This window comes from Salvia miltiorrhiza, chromosome 4 (assembly GCF_028751815.1).
Source record: "Salvia miltiorrhiza cultivar Shanhuang (shh) chromosome 4, IMPLAD_Smil_shh, whole genome shotgun sequence".
NCBI lineage: Eukaryota > Viridiplantae > Streptophyta > Magnoliopsida > Lamiales > Lamiaceae > Salvia > Salvia miltiorrhiza.
Genome location: NC_080390.1, coordinates 32,691,298 through 32,710,865, shown reverse-complemented (window position 1 = coordinate 32,710,865; position 19,568 = coordinate 32,691,298).

Here is a 19,568-nt window from a genome sequence, read left to right as displayed (position 1 = left end):
GTGTGCACAATTCTTCATTTTCTTTATTTTCGAAGTTGTGGTTTGGGGCCAGATTCAAACCTCAAATGCTCTGACAATTGATTCTTCGACAATTTCTAATTGGGATCGATATTTGTTCGAAGTATTTGCAGATTTGGTGTCTCGTGGGTCAAGTGTGGTTAAGGCGTTCGGTGTTGGGGTTTCATCTTTGCCGGATTCCGTCTAGGTACGTGCTGTATATATATGCCCAATGCCTCCTAGAATGCCTAAATCTTGCAAATTTGTGCGAAATTATCAAAGAGCTCATGCTTATTTCTGAATTGTTGTACTTATGCACTGATATCTACTTGCGAATTATGGTTTTGGGTAACTTTTGTGATTTAATAGACGACACTCTCATTTGTGATTTGTATGAGTCACAAGTTTGAGAATTTAGCTGCTTTAGAAGTTACTATGCTGTTTTTGATGATTTTGGGATTTGGATGTTTGTTCACACGACACTCCCAATTGTGTATTTCACCACATTGTAGCTGTTTGTTTTGTGAGAAGGCCAACTGTGAATATTCAGCAAATTTTAATATGCACTATGTGTAAATACTATGCTTTTTGATAGGAGTGTTTTGGACTTCCAATTTGTTTGTAAATTTTGGTTAATACTTGCTATTCGTGTGCAGAAACATACTGCTTTTTTGTTGTGTTGAGAATAAAAAATGCCGACTGATGACATTAACACATTATGCATGTATTTGTTGCTGGAAGAACAAGTGTTGTATCAAAATTTAATATTCTTGCTAGTAGCTTATCATCTTTTTGGTTGGAACGACATCACGTAAAAGAAAAAGAGGTTCTAATGCGGTTGTATTTGGGATGATAGAGCGAATGCCTGATCAAGTTATGCATATGAATAGGCTCGTAGGAGTTAGCGATGTAGATTGTCTCGTTAACTTGCGAATGGATCGCAACACATTTGGTAGACTTTGTATTTTGTTGCGCGATCAAGGGGGATTATCAGACGGGAGGCATATCAGGGTGGAAGAACACGTTGCCATGTTTTTGTCCATCCTAGCACACCATAAAAAGAATAGGGTTGTTAGGTTTGATTTTTGGTGCTCTGGGCAAACTGTATCAAAGTTTGTGCACCTCGTATTGAAGGCAATATTGAAATTGCACACTGTTCTACTTGTCAAACCCGTTCCTGTTCCACAAGACTGTCCGGACAATAGATGGTGATGGTTCAATGTAATTCAAATATATTATTTGAAGTTTCCAGCAAGTATATATGTGTTTTTTATAGTTTTAATAGTCTAACATATTAATTAGTTTTGTGATAGTTCGAAAAGTATACTGTCTATGTTTAATAAAACGAACGGATTTAATTTCATGAATTTTGGTGTAGGGTTGTCTGGGTGCTCTTGATGGCATGTACATCAATGTAATGGTTAGCAATGTTGACAAACCGAGATACCGAACCCGTAAAGGCCAAATATCCATTAATACACTCGCCGTATGTGACCGAAACATGAAATTTGTTTACGTGTTGCCTGGTTGGGAAGGCTCGACGGCTGATGCAAGGATATTGCGCTATGCAATCACACGGGAGCATGGTTTGAAAGTGCCTAGAGGTATTTTGAGATAGCAGATTAATAGTTCTTTCAAACCTACTAATCTCAAAGCGTTTGGTTATTGTAGGCAACTATTACCTATGTGACAATGGGTATGCGAATAGTGAGGGATTCCTAACTCCGTATAAGGGGATACGTTATCACTTGAAAGAATGGGCCCAAACACTGCCCGACCGCAGAATGCGATGGAGTTGTTCAATCTACGACATTCGAAGGCACATAATGTCATTGAACGTGCTTTCGGGATCATGAAAATACGATGGGGGATTTTGAGAAGCACTAATTTCTATCATGTGAAGACCCAGAACCGCTTAATCATGTCTTGTTTTATTTTGAATAACTTCATCCGATCAGAGATGTCTATCGATCCCATAGAGCAAGAATATGGCAATGCAGACCCGAATGAATATGAACAAGGCGACGAAGATGGTGAATTCATAGACGAGATAGAGTCTTCTTGTTAGGTCCTGAGGGTCTCGAATAGGTGTATGGGGGGGGAATACACCTATAGGCTATTTTTGACTTAATCTACTGACCTCAATAAGAGGGATCTCAGTCAGAGATCAAAACGAAACTTTGCACGGAAACAAGGACTCATGTTTTACTGAAATCAGTTTTGACCAACAGGGTTGACGACTGATACTGAAAGCTCTTCAGTAATGAGTTATCAGTTAAGTTGCTGGAACTTAACTGATCCAAGTAAGGGCTTCAGTCGTGTTTGCTAAGATAGAGATGATATCACTCTTCCTTACTATCAGAGGATAGTTCAGTCAGATTGATATCATACACAGCGAAAATTAAACTTAGTTTCGTAATAGCCTCGGTGGAGCATATTGTTGGATTAAGGTTTCTCTTTGCTATTAGTCAGTGTTCAGTTTTATCAATAGAAATAGCACAAGTAAGAATGTAAAACTAAAAGCTGTAAATAACACAGAGACTTTTACGTGGTTCGGAAAAACCCTTTCCTACATCCACGGCTGGTTGATCAGACCAACAATCCACTCCGCAAGTGCTTCACTGGTGCACTGCAAACCGTACCCGTGTGCTTGCCTGGTGCACACAACCGTAAACTGAAGAAAACCCTTCTTCAGCACCCACACACCTCGCGTAGGATTTCCCTGCTAAGCACACCCGTGCTCAGACTTTCCACTCAGAGTTCAGAGTACCTTCCTGAACTCCGAACCACTCAAACACTCTTATGGGGGGGAGGTTTGAACGAGTACCAACTATACTTACAAAGAACAAATTCTTTGAAGCAAGTTTGACCTTTGGCTTCTGGGTAAACAGATATATGCCTAAGGTCTAAGAGAATGTATGTAATCAGCAGTGACTGATTTTGGCTTTGGAATTCTCTTCTTCGATTCAAGCTTTGGGGCGGTTAAGCTTTAGGCTGAGTAGCAATTTCGGCAGAGCTTCAGCTTATGTCGTTCAATCGGTGAAGGTTGAAGTGATCCTCAAGCGCTATTTGTAGGAGAACTCTTAAATAGATCCGTTGGCGTAAATCGTCCTCAAGATTTCTTCCGTTGGAGAGCAATTTGAATTTGGGCTGAGGCTTCAATCTTTGAGGTTCCTTGTCTGTGTGGAAACGGCTCTCTTTGATGGACAGGAGATGTGACATCTCTGAAAAGTAACCACCAGATAGGAATGACCTCTGCAGAGATAAGATATTCTGAGATCTCTGCATTTAATGCGGCTGTACTTGTGCGTACGTGGCTTCCTCTGAACGTTGGAAGATCAGTCCTAGGAGGAATGTTCAACTGATACTTGACTTTAGTATCAGTCCTTTGCGCGCATTAAATAATCAGTCTTCAACTGATTCTTCAACTGATACTTCAGTTGGTATCTGCAGTCTTCAGTCTTCAGTCTTCGTTCTTCAGTCTTCAGTCTTCGACACCGCAACTAAACTAGAAACGAACTCTAACACTTGAGTTCAAAACGATTCTAGTCTATTACATATAAGTCCTATGAATTTTGGTATCATCAAAACAAGGGTTAGGATATTCCACAAGGTTCCCAACAATTTCTCCATTTTTGATGATGCCAAAACCACACAGCAGTTCTAGACAGCAAAAAGACTGAGCTCACAGTACAAGTTCTAAATATGGGGTGAAAACAGTTCCCCCTTAACAATAGAACCTAAAAACTTGTACTTAGAGCAAGAACGAAAACAGTTCTAAAACAGAACAAAAAGAAGACAGAAAAATCATAATCAGAGCCTGGACAAAGAGTTATTGTCTTCAGGTTGAGATCAATAAGAAGTTCATTTCATTAAAGAAGACTGATAAGCCATCAGTCGAGGTACAGAGCAGGACTTACATTGGAGTAAAAAGAAAAACAAAAACATCATGGGAAACCCATGGACTCCAGCAGTCTGCTTGGCTGCGCCTTGAACTTCTTGATCTTCATCTTCTGTCTTCATGTTCCTAAGCTTGTTCCACTCTCACTTGTGTTCCGTTGAATTGAGGTCTTATCCTCTGGGCGAATCTTCCTCATGATCATCCTGATGAAGTAGGATGATCATTTTGCTTGATCGTCTTCAGTCTTTTGAGAAAAAGTCTCTTAAGAATTTCCCCCTTTTTGGCAACATCAAAAAGGTGGGATTTTGACTGAAGGATGAAGCTAAGACCACTGCGTGGAAACAGAATCGCAGAATGGTCCAGAGAAAGATGCTGAGGGTCAGAGGTAAACGGAGAACGCGAAGGGTTTAGAAAAGAAAAATAAAGAGTGAGTGAAGATATGAAGGAGACGGAGAACGGGGAGGGATCAGGTTTGCATAGCTCTCGAGACTGGGAAGAAGAGGGCAGCAATCATGCAAACCAAAGGAGGTTGAGGAGAGGGTTGAGAGTGAAGAGAAAGAAGCACGTGAGGAAAAGTGTGTGGAGGAGGAAAATCGAATCAGTGGCTATCGTGAGGATAGACACTGTCGATGTGGCACCGGTTGACAATGAGCTCCTGCTCATTGTTGTTGCTTGGCATCGAAGCTCCACAGTGGGCAAGAGGCCTTTTCGTGAAGACGATGAAGTCTGTGTTATTTCAGACAGATACTTCAATCCGATGCACCGGGCATGAGGATAGAAGACGCTCGCTTCGCTGGATACAAGTGAGGGTAGAGCAAACTTTGATGCCGGAGAGACGTTGAGATCCAGTGGAAGGGTCCGATGAAGACCAGGTATGTGAGCGTCATTCTTCCACTCCATGACTTTTCAGTCATAGATTTCTCCTTTAGTCGGAACAATTTTTCTCTGCAACTTTTGAAACAATTGAAACTTTTTCTCACAGTGAAGCCTGTGGAGAGTTGTTAGTTGATGCAGAAAGATCGTGAAGACAACATGGTATAAATAGACAAGATGTGAACCATGTAAGAAGATGAAAGGTTTTTCGAAAACTGTGCCTAAAATGCAATTGAAGAAAAAATTCGCGTCCGCCGTCACTTCGAGGGACTGCGTCTTCAAAAAGTTGAAAGGCATCATTACATACTGTCATGTCAAAGAGCTTTTCAAGAAATTTTATTGCAGAGGCAAAAAGGTTGGAAAGATTTTTGGCAATAAGATCAGGACAAGTTCAATCAAAACAGATTTTCACTTTATAAAAATCTTGTCCTTCTCGGATATTCCATTTTCCAACAATTTCCAACAATCAGTTAAAGTTTTTGAAAGAAACTGATCAGTTAGAGAAAAGATTTTGAACTAAAAACTTAAAGCTCTTAACTGAAATAACTGATTTTGAAATGTAAGCATTTAAAATACTTACTGATCAACTGAACATAGTAGTCAGTTGATACCACGTGATCCTGGTTGATTCATCGGGATGACTTCTTCTTCAGATGAGCATTCGGACTTCATTACTTTCCACGTCGGCGATCGTTGAATCATCAGTTGGTTGACCACCAGTCAGCATGACTGTTTGAGAAGATCTTCAAACACATCATCACTCTTCAGGGTTGATGAGGCCGATCTTTGCACATAGATCATTGAACCTCTCTTCTGGAAGAGCCTTGGTCAGCAGGTCCGCTCTCTGAATAGCAGTGGGAATCCATTCCACAGAGACATTCTTCTTTTCGACATGATCACGAATGAAGTGATGTCGAATTTCAATATGCTTTACTCTGGTGTGGTGAACTGGATTCTGGGACATTGCAATAGCACTGGAGCTGTCGCAATAGATAGGAACTTCCTTTTCGTCGATCCCATAATCCTTTAGTTGATGGACTAACCACAGGATTTGTGAGCAGCAGCTTCCGGCAGCAACATATTCAGCTTCAGTTGTAGAGGTGGCGACTGAAGTCTGCTTCTTTGAAAACTAAGAAATGAGCTTGTTGCCTAGGAATTGACATGTTCCGGAGGTTGATTTGCGATCAAGCTTGCATCCACCGAAGTCTGAATCTGAATATCCGGTGAGCTTGATGTCGTCGTCTGCTGGATACCACAATCCTAAATTGGGCGTGCCTTTTAGATATCTCAGAATCCGCTTTGCTGCATCCAAATGAGCTTCCTTAGGATCTGATTGATATCTTGCACATACCCCGACTGCAAATGCGATATCTGGTCTGCTCGCAGTCAAATACAGCAAAGATCCAATGATTTCTCTGTACTTCTTCGAAGAAACAGAGTTTCCTTCTGAACCTGGATCAACTTTCCAGTTTGTGTTCATTGGGATCTTGACTGACTTCATGTGCTGAATACCGAACTTAGCTATCAGCTAATTGGCATACTTGGACTGGCTGATCAGTATTCCTTCGTTGGTCTGCTTGACTTGCAATCCGAGAAAGAAATTCATTTCTCCCATCATGGACATTTGAAATTTGTTGGTCATGATGTCAACAAACTTCTTGCACATGCGTTCGGATTTGGATCCGAAGATTATGTCATCGACATAAATCTGAACAAGCAAGAGATCTTCTCCTTCTTTGAGAGTGAACAGAGTTCTGTCCACAGATCCCTTTTTGAAGCCTTGTTCAACCAGATACTCCGAGAGAGTATCATACCACGCTCTTGGTGCTTGCTTCAACCCATAGAGCGCTTTCTTCAGCTTGTACACCTTTTCTGGTCCAGCAACCTCAAACCCTGGAGGTTGTTCTACATAGACTTCATCTGTGAGCACTCCATTGAGAAATGCACACTTGACATCCATTTGGTGTACCTTGAAACCTTTGTGAGCTGCAAAGGCTAAGAAGAGTCTGACTGCTTCCAATCTAGCAACTGGGGCGAACGTCTCGTCGTAGTCGATTCCTTCTTCTTGACTATATCCTTTAGCTACTAGCCTTGCTTTGTTTCTCACAACGTTTCCTTCTTCGTCTTCCTTGTTCTTGAAAATCCATTTCAAGCCAATCACCTTTGCATCGTCTGGTCGATCCACAAGCTCCCAAACTGAATTCCGGTTGAATTCATTGAGTTCTTCTAGCATTGCGATGACCCACTGAGTAGACTTCAGAGCTTCTTCAATATCCTTGGGCTCTGTAGTTGATAAGAAACAGCTGAAATTCTTATCTTCGTTGATGCAGTTCTGATTGATGTCGAAGACGAGGTTGCACATTGATCTCCGAGTCTTGACGCCATCTGATGGTTCTCCAATGATGTTCTCCTTTGAGTGGAGTTCAAACCATCTTCGATACTTCTTGATCTCTTCAGGTGAAGGTGGGGCTTCTTCGGTCAGAATGGTTCTGGGGTGTTGAGCACCTTCTGGAGTAGGGGTGAGTTGAGCTGGGGCGGCTTCTGCGCGTTCAACTCTAACTTCAGCAACTAGAGTTCCCTCTTGACTGATGCCGTCTGCATTGGATCCAATCTGAACTTCAGACCTTTGGTTGATCTTCTGATACTGAAGTATCTCAGTATCTTCATCTTTGCCTGGTCCCCATATCAAGACAGTAGAGGGCTCAGTGTTGTGGATTTCAGCTTTGGAACCTTCAGCGATCTGAACACACTTTTCACCTTCTTGTTCCCTGAAACCATCTGTAGACTCATCAAAGATCACATGAGGTGTTTCTTCAACACAAAGAGTTTGAGTATTAAACACTCGATAGGCTTTGCTTGAACGTTCTGTTCCAGAGTATCCAAGGAAGACTCCTAGATCAGCCTTGCTATCGAAAGTGTTCAACCTCTTCTTATCATTGTTGTGTATGAAACACTTAGAACCGAAAGCATGAAAGTAGGCAATCGATGGCTTTCTGTTCTTCCATAACTCGTATGGAGTTCTTCCATGTCTCTGAGTGAGGAATGAGCGATTCTGCGTGTATCATGCGTTGTTGACTGCTTCGGCCCAAAACTTCAAGGGGAGTTTTGACTCGGCTAGCATCGTCCTTGCTGCTTCCTTTAGAGATCGGTTTCTTCTTTCTGCAACTCCGTTCTGCTGTGGAGTTCTTGTTGCAGAAGTTTGATGACTGATTCCTTGTTCATCACAATACTTACGAATGACAGTATTGAGGAACTCAGTCCCACGATCTGATCTGATGCTGATGATGTTGACTTCCTTTTCAACGCTCAGTCTTCTCAGCAGCTTTGGCAGTTCCTCCAGTGTCTCTTTCTTCTTGAAGAGAAAGATAACCCAAGTATATCGTGAATAATCATCCACAACTACTAAGGTGTACTTCCTACCGTTGTAGCTTCTTGGAGTGATCGGGCCAAACAGATCCATATGAAGTAGATGCAGAATCCTTTCAGAGGAGTGTCCTGATTTTGACTTGAATGATGTCCGCGTCTGCTTTCCTCTGAGGCATGCTTCACATTCTTGCTTCTTCTGGAACACAATAGAAGGAAGGCCTTCTACCAGTTGATGTTTAGCAAGTTTGTTGATCGTCTTGAAGTTGAGATGGTTGAGTTTCTTATGCCATAGCCAATTGAGCTCCGAGCTGCTCTTGCTGATGAGGCACATTTCTGGTGGGCTGTCTTCCCAAGAAACGACGTAGAGACTCCCTTGTCTGAATCCTTTCAGAACCACCTTCTTTTGATTGTTTCTAACAGTGAATTCATCCTTCTTGATCTTCACTGTGAAACCACTGTCACAAAATTGACTCACAGACAACAGATTATGTTTAAGACCAGAAACAAAGCTAACATTACTGATACTGGCGTTACCCATGTTGAGCACACCGTAGCCTTTTGTTTCTCAGATTGAGTTGTCTCCGAATGCAACTTTGGATCCAGCTTTCTCAACATACTGAGATAGATATTCTTTGTAGCCCGTCATGTGCTTAGAACAGCCACTGTCCAGATACCACGTTCTGATCGAAGCTTTGGCCTCTTCCTTCTTTTTGTGTTTCCTGACATTGACCTGCAAGGAAGAGTTGCTTCAGGCACCCAATCAAGCTTTGGGTCCTTCGATGTTAGCTCGAGTTCCCTTTGGAACCCATATCTGCTTCAGAGTTGGTCTGGCTGATCTCTTGCGCTTTGTTGAATGTCTGATTGACGTCGTTGGCGCTTCAGGTGGCACATGAGCATTCTTCTGTTGAGAAATCCTTTTGAAGGCCTCACTCTTGTAGCAGTTCTGTCTGATGAGTGGTTGAGGTCTTCTTTGCTCGGTGAAGTATCTTCCCTGAGATACTTGAGTCTTTGCAGACTTTTGGAGACTTGACTGATGTCCAGTAGCTAGTTGTCGTGGATGGCTCTCAGTTCGTCTGGACTCAGCATTGCTTGGTCTCCATGGATGTTGTTCCTTCTGAAACTGAACTGAAGATGTCAGTTTCTGACTGATGTGGCCTTTCTTCCCCCTGGATTGATGAGGAAGATTCTTCTTGGCTTCTGATGTTCCTTCCCTGATCTTTGACTGAAATCTGCTTTCCATCCTTCTCAATAGAATGATCTGGTTGGGGGCCTCCTTAGCTCGTCTGAAGCTTCATGGAGGTGGAACATTTGATCTAGCCATCAGTCTGCGCTTGCGAACTTCATTCATATCATGATCTCTTGATTCTTCTGAGGTTGAGATTTCAGAAGGATCGTCCTTTGAGATGATCATGATATCCTTTCCTTTGACAGCTGCAACCTTTCCTCCGATGCTGTTGACCAGTCCTTTCGATGGAAAGTTGCTCATCATGGGAGACTCCATCATGCAGTTCTTGACTGTTTCTTCCAGCTTGTGATTGAGCCTCTTGATCTCATGAGATGCTCTTTCACATTCTGAGTTGGAGATTCTGAGCTCTTTTTCCAGTCGGCTGTTCTCCATGATTAGCTGATCAAGACAAGTTTCATCCAGAAAGTAGATGATTGTCTGATTCTTAGCTCATTCATCATTGATCTCCTTGTCCATTTTCTGATTCTGCTTGAGGAGATCTTCGAACATTTTCCTCAGCTGACAGTGATCAGTCATAAGCTGATCAAACTCGTCAGTTTCATCGGATGAGCTATCTCCAGATTCTGAGTGGTCTCCTGAAAGCATCAGGAAGCTATCAGTATAAGGAGTTTTTGAGTGAGAGTTTACCTCTGAGCCATTCATTCCATTGTCATAGCTGTTGTCAGCCACGCTTTCTGATTTATTGGCCATCAGGGCTCGGCTCTCATCATCTGAGCTGGAACTGTCGAAGTCGGATGATTCTGATGTGTCCTTGGAAGAGTCAGCATCGTCAGCAACCATCGCTTTCTTCTTTGAAAAGCTACGATCTTTCTTAGCTTTCAGTTCTCTGCGCTCAGCTGGAGTCAGATCAGGGCATTCATGTCGAAAGTGCCCTTTCTTTCTACATCCAAAGCATTCCATATCTTTGATGTCGTAAGCGGCTGACTTTATTTCTCCGCTTCGATCTGTGGAATGTCTGGAGTTGTCTTCTCTTTCTTTTCCTTTGTAGTGCTGCTTGTGGAACCTTCTGTACTTCTGGAACTTGGACTCCATCTTGTTGAATCTTTCAGTCAACAAGGCATATTGACTGAAGAAGTCCTCTGGGTTGAGTTCCGTTGGTTCCTTGATCTGCTTCTTGCCTTCTCTGGTTGAGGCCTTCAGTGTCACTCCTCTTGAGGTTGATGGACCATCTTCGTCTGATCCTCCAGCCTTCTTATTACCAAGATTTCTCAGAAGGTCAAACTCATTTGCCATGAGATCGGAGAAAAGCTTGTTTGTCGGGAGCTGACTGAATCCTGGCTTATGTTGATGAGCGACTGAGTAGATCTGCCATTCTCCACGTGGCAGTGCTCGAAGAATCTTCAGGTTGATTTCTCGTTGAGTGTATTTGTCTTTGGAAATAGATTGAACTTCATTCAAGATAAGATTGAATCTTTGTTGCATTTCCTCGACAGATTCATTCTTGAGCATGAGGAAGGAGTCGAACTTCTGGCAAGCTATCGATAGCTTATTCTCCTTGATTTTCTCGGAACCTACGCACATTTTTTCCAGAATGTCCCACATCTCCTTTGCAGTTCCGCACTTGATGATCTTCATGACATGCTTGTCGGGAACAATGCCGGAGATGATGCTTTTGGCGAGGTTGTCTAACTCATCTTGTTTCCTTTCTTCTGTGGTGAAGTCTGCCTTTGACTTGGGCTGGACCTCATCGTAAGGATCCTGATGGAGATCATTAGGAACCCTTTTGACAGTTTCGGTGATGGTGATCGGTCCGCTGGTGATGACTTCCCACATTCGGCAATGTTGGGCGGTGAGGAAGCTTTCAAGCCGAAACTTCCATATGTCATATTTTTCAATACTAAACATAGGTAGAGAAGATAATCTGCTGTGGTTAGTCTCCATCAAAAAAGAGAGAACAGATAACAACAGATAGAACAAATAGCAAGCACAAAAAGAAAGAGTAAAACTTTTTCGAGACCTTTAAGAAAAAGGATCTAGTTCAAGTAGAACCTAGTCAGATGCAGATAGTTCTTGCAAACAACCTGCTCTGATACCAATTGTTAGGTCCTGAGGGTCTCGAATAGGTGTATGGGGGGGAATACACCTATAGGCTGTTTTTGACTTAATCTACTGACCTCAATTAGAGGGATCTTAGTCAGAGATCAAAACGAAACTTTGCACGCAAACAAGGACTCCTGTTTTACTGAAATCAGTTTTGACCAACAGGGTTGACGACTGATACTGAAAGCTCTTTAGTAATGAGTTATCAGTTAAGTTGCTGGAACTTAACTGATCCAAGTAAGGGCTTCAGTCGTGTTTGCTAAGATAGAGATGATATCACTCTTCCTTACTATCAGAGGATAGTTCAGTCAGATTGATATCATACGCAGCGGAAATTAAACTTAGTTTCGTAATAGCCTCGGTGGAGCATATTGTTGGATTAAGGTTTCTCTTTGCTATTAGTCAGTGTTCAGTTTTATCAATAGAAATAGCACAAGTAAGAATGTAAAACTGAAAGCTGTAAATAACACAGAGACTTTTACGTGGTTCGGAAAAACCCTTTCCTACATCCACGGCTGGTTGATCAGACCAACAATCCACTCCGCAAGTGCTTCACTGGTGCACTGCAAACCGTACCCGTGTGCTTGCCTGGTGCACACAACCGTAAACTGAAGAAAACCCTTCTTCAGCACCCACACACCTTGCGTAGGATTTCCCTGCTACGCACACCTCGTGCTCAGACTTTCCACTCAGAGTTCAGAGTACCTTCCTGAACTCCGAACCACTCAAACACTCTTATGGGAGGGAGGTTTGAACGAGTGCCAACTATACTTACAAAGAACAAGTTCTTTGAAGCAAGTTTGACCTTTGGTTTCTGGGTAAACAGATATATGCCTAGGGTCTAAGAGAATGTATGTAATCAGCAGTGACTGATTTTGGCTTTGGAATTCTCTTCTTCGATTCAAGCTTTGGGGCGGTTAAGCTTTAGGCTGAGTAGCAATTTCGGCAGAGCTTCAGCTTATGTCGTTGAATCGGTGAAGGTTGAAGTGATCCTCGAGCGCTATTTGTAGGAGAACTCTTGAATAGATCCGTTGGCGTAAATCGTCCTCAAGATTTCTTCCGTTGGAGAGCAATTCGAATTTGGGCTGAGGCTTCAATCTTCGAGGTTCCTTGTCTATGTGGAAACGGCTCTCTTTGATGGACATGAGATGTGACATCTCTGAAAAGTAACCACCAGATAGGAATGACCTCTGCAGAGATAAGATATTCTGAGATCTCTGCATTTAATGCGGCTGTACTTGTGCGTACGTGGCTTCCTCTGAACGTTGGAAGATCAGTTCTAGGAGGAATGTTCAACTGATACTTGACTTTAGTATCAGTCCTTTGCGCGCATTAAATAATCAGTCTTCAACTGATACTTCAGTTGGTATCTGCAGTCTTCAGTCTTCGTTCTTCAGTCTTCAGTCTTCGACACCGCAACTAAACTAGAAACGAACTCTAACACTTGAGTTCAAAACGATTCTAGTCTATTACATATAAGTCGTATGAATTTATTATCATCAAAACAAGGGTTAGGATATTCCACAAGGTTCCCAACACTTCTCCTGTTTGGAATGCTACGAGAGATGCAATTGCTAAATCGATGTGGCTCAACTATTTAAGCACAATCTGAAGATTGCTTGTATTTTGTAAAATTGCATGTGAATCTTGAACAACTATGATTATAATGCTTTGAATCTTGCTAGTATTTTTTGCTGGATTTGATATACTTTGTTACTTTGTCATGTGGTCCCTGCAATGACATGGTTCATGTTCATATTATTGGTTGTGTTGGAGGTTGATTTAATCTAAATCTTGCTGGAATTACTTGCTGGGATTAACCTGCTAAGTTGCTTGTTAGAATGCTAGGCTATACTTCGTTAGTTCGTTTTTTTCATTTTAATTGCTGGGCTATACTTCGTTCATATTAGTTGTTGGGCTATGCTTCGTTTTTTTTTCATTTTATTGCTGGAAATGCTTGATGAATAGTTATACTTTTTACTTACTCATATATACTTCGTGTTTTAGGGAATGGATGGGCCGAAATCACCATGATGTAGTTGTGGAGCTGGACGAATGCGGCTGATGTGTGCCGGACCGAGGGCGCAGAACCCGGGTAGATGGTATTATAAGTGCCCCATAAAAGGAGATCACGTAGGCTCTTTCATATGGTATGACGAGTACCATCCCTCGTTACATGCAAGAATGCATAATACATCTACATATTCTACCCCGAACTACCAGCCATAAGTTTCAGAGCACGCATCATCATCTATGGTGGTGGATTCGCCACCGCCGTTGGTTAGCACTCACGTTGGGTTCACACGTGGAAATGAAGTCCAAATTCCGTTGTTCCTTTTATTGGCTATGACAATAGTGTTAGGCTTTGTAATTGGGCAGTTGTTCTAGTAATTTATGCGAGTAGCTAGATTGGGACTTGTAGTAGTGATTGAAATGTAAGGAAAAATTCCACTTATTTTGGTGACCCGCTGTGGAACTAATGCTTTGTAAGGCTATGAAGTGGAAAATCTTACAAACTTTGAAATATTTATAATGCTAATAATGCCTTCGTAAAAAATCTTACAAACTTTGAACTTTGTAAAGTATATTATAATGACTGATCTAATATATTTTAGGCCACACAATTAATAAAAGATATTCAGTAGATTGTAATGATGAAGCATTTAACACTCACATTTCTAACAGATTCATTACAGTAGCCCGTCATCTTTTGGCTACGCAAAAAATGATATATTTGGCCAGAACATGTCATCTCAAATTAAGCCTAATCAAACCCCCCAACAACCATAATTAATAGTGTCATCAATCTCCACTTGTAAGCTCTCTGAAAAGGTGCTTCTCAAGTTAATTTGTGGTTGTATAAATGTTCCTCCTGTCAAGGTAATTCATGGTACATTACAATCTTTCTGAAATACATAAAAACATCAAGCATGAAACCAAGTGGTGAGCCGTCCCAAGATTGGTTCCTCTACACTGGGAAATGGAACATTGCTCTAGATTCATATATGATAAAGCGCCTTGTGGAGCGAGAGGATGAATGTAAGCCAACACTATCAGCAGATGCACCTCATGCACTTATATGTGCTATGGAGGCCCTAAACAGGAAGGTCGGCGCTGATGTCACTTACAGTGACGTCGTCGACCGTGTGAAATTTTTGAGAAAGCGATACAATTGCTTCAAGAAGCTCGTGAGTCGTGTGGAAACCACATGGCACGTCTTGAACAACAAGGTGACGGCGGATGACAGAGTTTGGAAGAAAATATTTGAGGTAAAAGCATGGGTTGTTGTACTCGTTAAACATTCATCATTTGAAATCATGGTAAAGCAATTTTAAACCTCATGACACTTATTAGTTTGTTTCAACATTTGCTCGACCGAAATGTGCAGGAAGATGACTTCACTCGGGCATACTATGTGAATGGTGACCCGCTGTGGTTCAAACTATGTAGGCTCTTCGGCTACAATGATATCAAGAAGGAGGCATCGCCTACGGTCATTGTTATAAGTGACTCGCCTAATGAGTTTGTTGCTTCAGCGACAAACAAATGGATTTCTCTATCAGACGACGAGGTCACGTCTCCTGTCATGAAAGCTCCGGCAGCCCGGAAACTGGTTTTCAATGATGATGCCGAGTTGAGCACTACACCTATGAAGCTAACAATCCCTCACCTTTACTATGTGTGGCCGCCGGTCGAGCGCCGCCTAGCCGTCCCACCAGCAAATGCATTTCCAGGCAGATACAAAGCAAAAAAAAGATGGCAAAGATAAAGGCATTGACCATAGCTCGTGTGCATCTTCTAGCCCGCATAATAAAGACTCCTACCATGAAGAATGATCATTGCAAGTTGTCGGTGAATACTCCATCTCCTTTTGTTGTTTTGTGTTTGCAACTGGACGGTCTTATTAAGCTGGCAGCTCGTGTGTATTTTAGCCTTGTTGTGGTTCCTTTTGGGTGTATGATGCATAATATATTAGTATATATGATATATCTCCTGTCATATAAGTTATTGTGGAGATGTTGCTTTGAAAAAAAAGGTTATATCCTTGTTACTAGGAGCCGTGCAGTAATATATTTTGTGATGACATTTTATGCTTATATTGTGTTTGAATCTTAACTTTCATATACAATATTATGCTTCATTAATATGATATATCTCATGTCATGAAAGTCATGAGTGCACATACAAGATTATGCTCCCTTTATATATACACAAATAAATGAAGTACATACACTATTCTGCTCATCATTTCCTTTTCTCAAAACGAAAATATATCAAGAAAAATACGCAAATACTATCACATTGGTCATTTATAAGATCTAAGAAGTTAGAAAGTAATTTCATACCTTTTACACAAAAAGATAGTAAGGGAATCATATACAATTTTCCATCAGGTCACAAAACACAACTAAACAAGATTGCCATCATAAAATTAAAAACAAACTGAAGCATTTATATGCTTTATAATACCACACCAAAATAGATTACCATTAGAACTAGAAATCCTATAGTTTCTTGGACATCAATATCCTTAAGACGTAATGCGATTTTGCCTCGTTCGGAAGCCCCATAAACAATTCCAGGCCTGCTTGTCACCTGCCAATATTTCATATGCCTCAAATTTGTCATTCATAGTCAAGGTAGGGATATTGTTTAGTTGATGATAGACTTCCTTTCTTGCTTTGCTCAAGTCTTGCTTGTAGCCAATACGCGATGCGATTTTTTCCGGAGTCCCTGCTCGCCTCCCCCATCAGATCACAAAGTACGTCAAAGGCTTGTGCAGCTTTGCGTTTCCTTCCCGACACTCTTGCAGCGCTTGTAGCCTTCCCCGACTGACACACACTGTCATCGCCGGCATCATTCTCCCCCCTTCAGTCTTAAAGTGGGGATGGTAATCACCTTGCCCGCCGTCGTTATCCAAGTTATCCACATCGTGCATATCATTTACTGCCTTTGTGGCATCTTCGGCCGCTATACCAGTAGCACGGTCCTTGCAGAATATCTCCTTCCAATCTTCCAAGTAGAACCAACTCTTTGTACGCATCAAACGTGTGTTGGGGTCGCGCTACACATATAGCAACAGCCTCATGTCAACAAAACAAGCAAAACAAAATATCTCCCAAACAAAGCTAACAAACTAGAAAATATTGTACTTTCACAATGTCTACCCATTGGTCGTTTGTGCAATCAATCATGTACTTTCCATCAACATTGAAACCAATTCCGGTATCACCCAGTATAGTCATCAGTGAGTTGTAGTTTTTCTTCCACGTTGAGATCTTAGAATGAATATGGGGCGTGCCTTTGAGGCCAGTCCCCGGACACACATTCTTAACGACTTTCTCTAGCTTTCCAAGATATCCAGCCCTGAATCCGTTATCCGATTTCCAACCCTGGACTACAAGCTCTTTCATAGCAGCAAGAAGAACCTCATCTTCTCTCAATGACCAACTACGTCGGGTCTTATCGCGTTTGTTAGTTTTGCCACGACCGATTTCGTTGCTAGCCGAGTCTGCTCGATTATACATGAAAGCATAAAATTAACAAACTCAAGCATAGAGCTGCATATACAAACATAACATAAGCGAAAAAAATGTCTAAGTTCATCTATTAGGCTGAATTCTTGATTGAAAGCAACCACATAAATCCGTATAGCCTATCACAAAATATTGCCCAATAAACTTACAGACAATCTGAAATATAGCTGTCTATTATGCACAAATCTTATACATATAAATTTAAAGCAACAACACAAAATTGGCTGCGATATGAGTTCCGCTATGAATAGCCGAAATATAAAAAGTCAAAAAACCAGAATCCTAGAAATAATCAAAAAAACTGTATTCCACATGCTCTGTAGTCCAAAAAAACTGAACTTAAACCAAAAACAGAAGGCCACGCAACATGGATAGCAAAAATTCGGCAAAATGATGAAAATATATAACCTTGGAAGTTATTCATGGTGCTCTCAACTTGATGCTTCGAAGAAAGGAACCGCAAGGGCTAAGCGAACAATTGTGTCCCACGCACACAACCGGCGATAACCAAGTAGCGAAACCTCTGACTTGCAGTAGCACCAAATTTGGATGGTGAAGAAGGCAGAGAGAGTGATCTTGCTGGAGTTTTATCTGTTGAAAAAAATGAGCTTAACTTTGGCGCCCTAATACTCACAAGTTTCGCAGTATTTTGCTAATGAATTGCCCCCAATTATGCCAAGGCTAATGTGGTAATTTTCTTGTATTAGTTGAGGGTGTTCCTGTAATTTCATAATCTAGTGTGGGTGTTTAATCATTTTAAAACAACCTATCAAACATCTAATTCAAGTTATACATACTTTATTAAGTGGCAATCAAACAATAATTTAGATAATTAAACTCACAAAACATAGATTAATAATCTATGTGTAATTAATGCCTTCATTTCTATTCAATGTAATCAAACGAGCCCTAAGGGTTCTTAATTACCTTTCTCTATCTCATACTTTATCACTTTATCACCTTCCATCTTCTACTTTATCACTTTTTATATTTTATTACCTACACACTTAAAACACTAATCTACAACTCCTTAATTTTCATGCCGAAATCAAACGTATCAAGATTCGTGGGACGGAGGGAGTATAATTTATAATGTGAACTGATGCCCCGTGGAAAATCGACGGGCAACTCACTAGTTTCTTTATATATTTCAATGCGAAAAAAGTGTTTATGATAGCGAACTACTTATTTTAGACGTTTATTTCCTAAATTATATCATTTTTTCTTACCACCTTAAACTATATATTTATCTATGTGTGTAACATTCGAATGAGGTATATTCATTTTTCTTATTTTCTTCAGTGAAAACGGCCAACGTGACTTTTCTAACTTTGCTTTAGAATCTGACACATATTAATTGAAGATAAGATAAAATGATAATTATTATTATAATAATTATAATATCCACGTCACTGTTGATCAATTGTTGGAGATGTCAATTTCATTATCAAAGGATCTATCGTATTTCCACCTGTACATGCTGAATTGCTGATTACCTAAGCAATTGATTAATTTATGAATTTATTAATTATTTAATACGATAAAACACGCGTAATTTCCAAATTATTTCAAGTGATTAAGATGGGTGATATATAGTAGAGCGCGTGGATTCGTCACTATTTTGTTCGTCCACGTAGATTATATTTATATTGCGTGGATGTTTTCGGTATAATATCCTCTTTCTTTTTTTTGTTTTTTGTTTTTTATTTTTTTTTCCTGTTTTCTTTCTTAACTTGCTTTATTTGTTATCTCTTCCAAGTAACCATGTATTGACTAATGATTTTCTTTTTCCGAGTTTCCCGTCACTAGCTATATAATTGAAGTTTGTCGGCTGTAGCTTCAAGCAAATGGTCTAAGTACCAATATTTACTATAGCACTCCCTCCGTCCCAAACGAAATGTTCTATTTCTTTTCGGTACGGAAATTAAGAAATGTGTATAAAGTAAATAAAGTTGGTTGGTTGGAATTATTTAAATATTAAGTATAGAGAGAGAGTGTGTTGCCAAAAAAGGAAACATGACATTTCGTTTGGGACAGCCAAAAAAAAAAAACAGGACATTTCGTTTGGGACGGAGGAAGTAGTTTTTTTAGAGTATATATAGCAATTAACCTGCGGCTATCAGGAAATAATCCATTATTAAAATCAATGAGGATTTTATTAAAGGGTAAATTATGCATTGTATCTTCAGTTTTCAACATTTTTTAAAAAATGTCTTCAATTTTTGTAGTTTATTTAAAATCCTCAGACTTTTAGTATTTTTCAAAAAAATATTTTGGTATACAAAATTCAGCGTCAAAATAATGAGTCACATCGCCGAATTCTTAGGTGGATTTTTTTTTTCAACCTTGTCCAATAAAGCTAAAAATCTGGCAAGACAATTTATTATTCCACCGTTGATTTTGTATAACATAACATTTTTTTAAAAAAAAACACTAAAATTTGAGGGGTTTTGAATAGAAAATAAAAGCTCTAGATATTTTTTTAAAAACGTAGAAAATTAATTACACAAAAGATGACAAACCCTTTATCAATTTAGAATCATTTTATGTTTTTGATTTTTAGTCAACAAATGTTTATTATGATGGACATTATAATTTATATGGATCA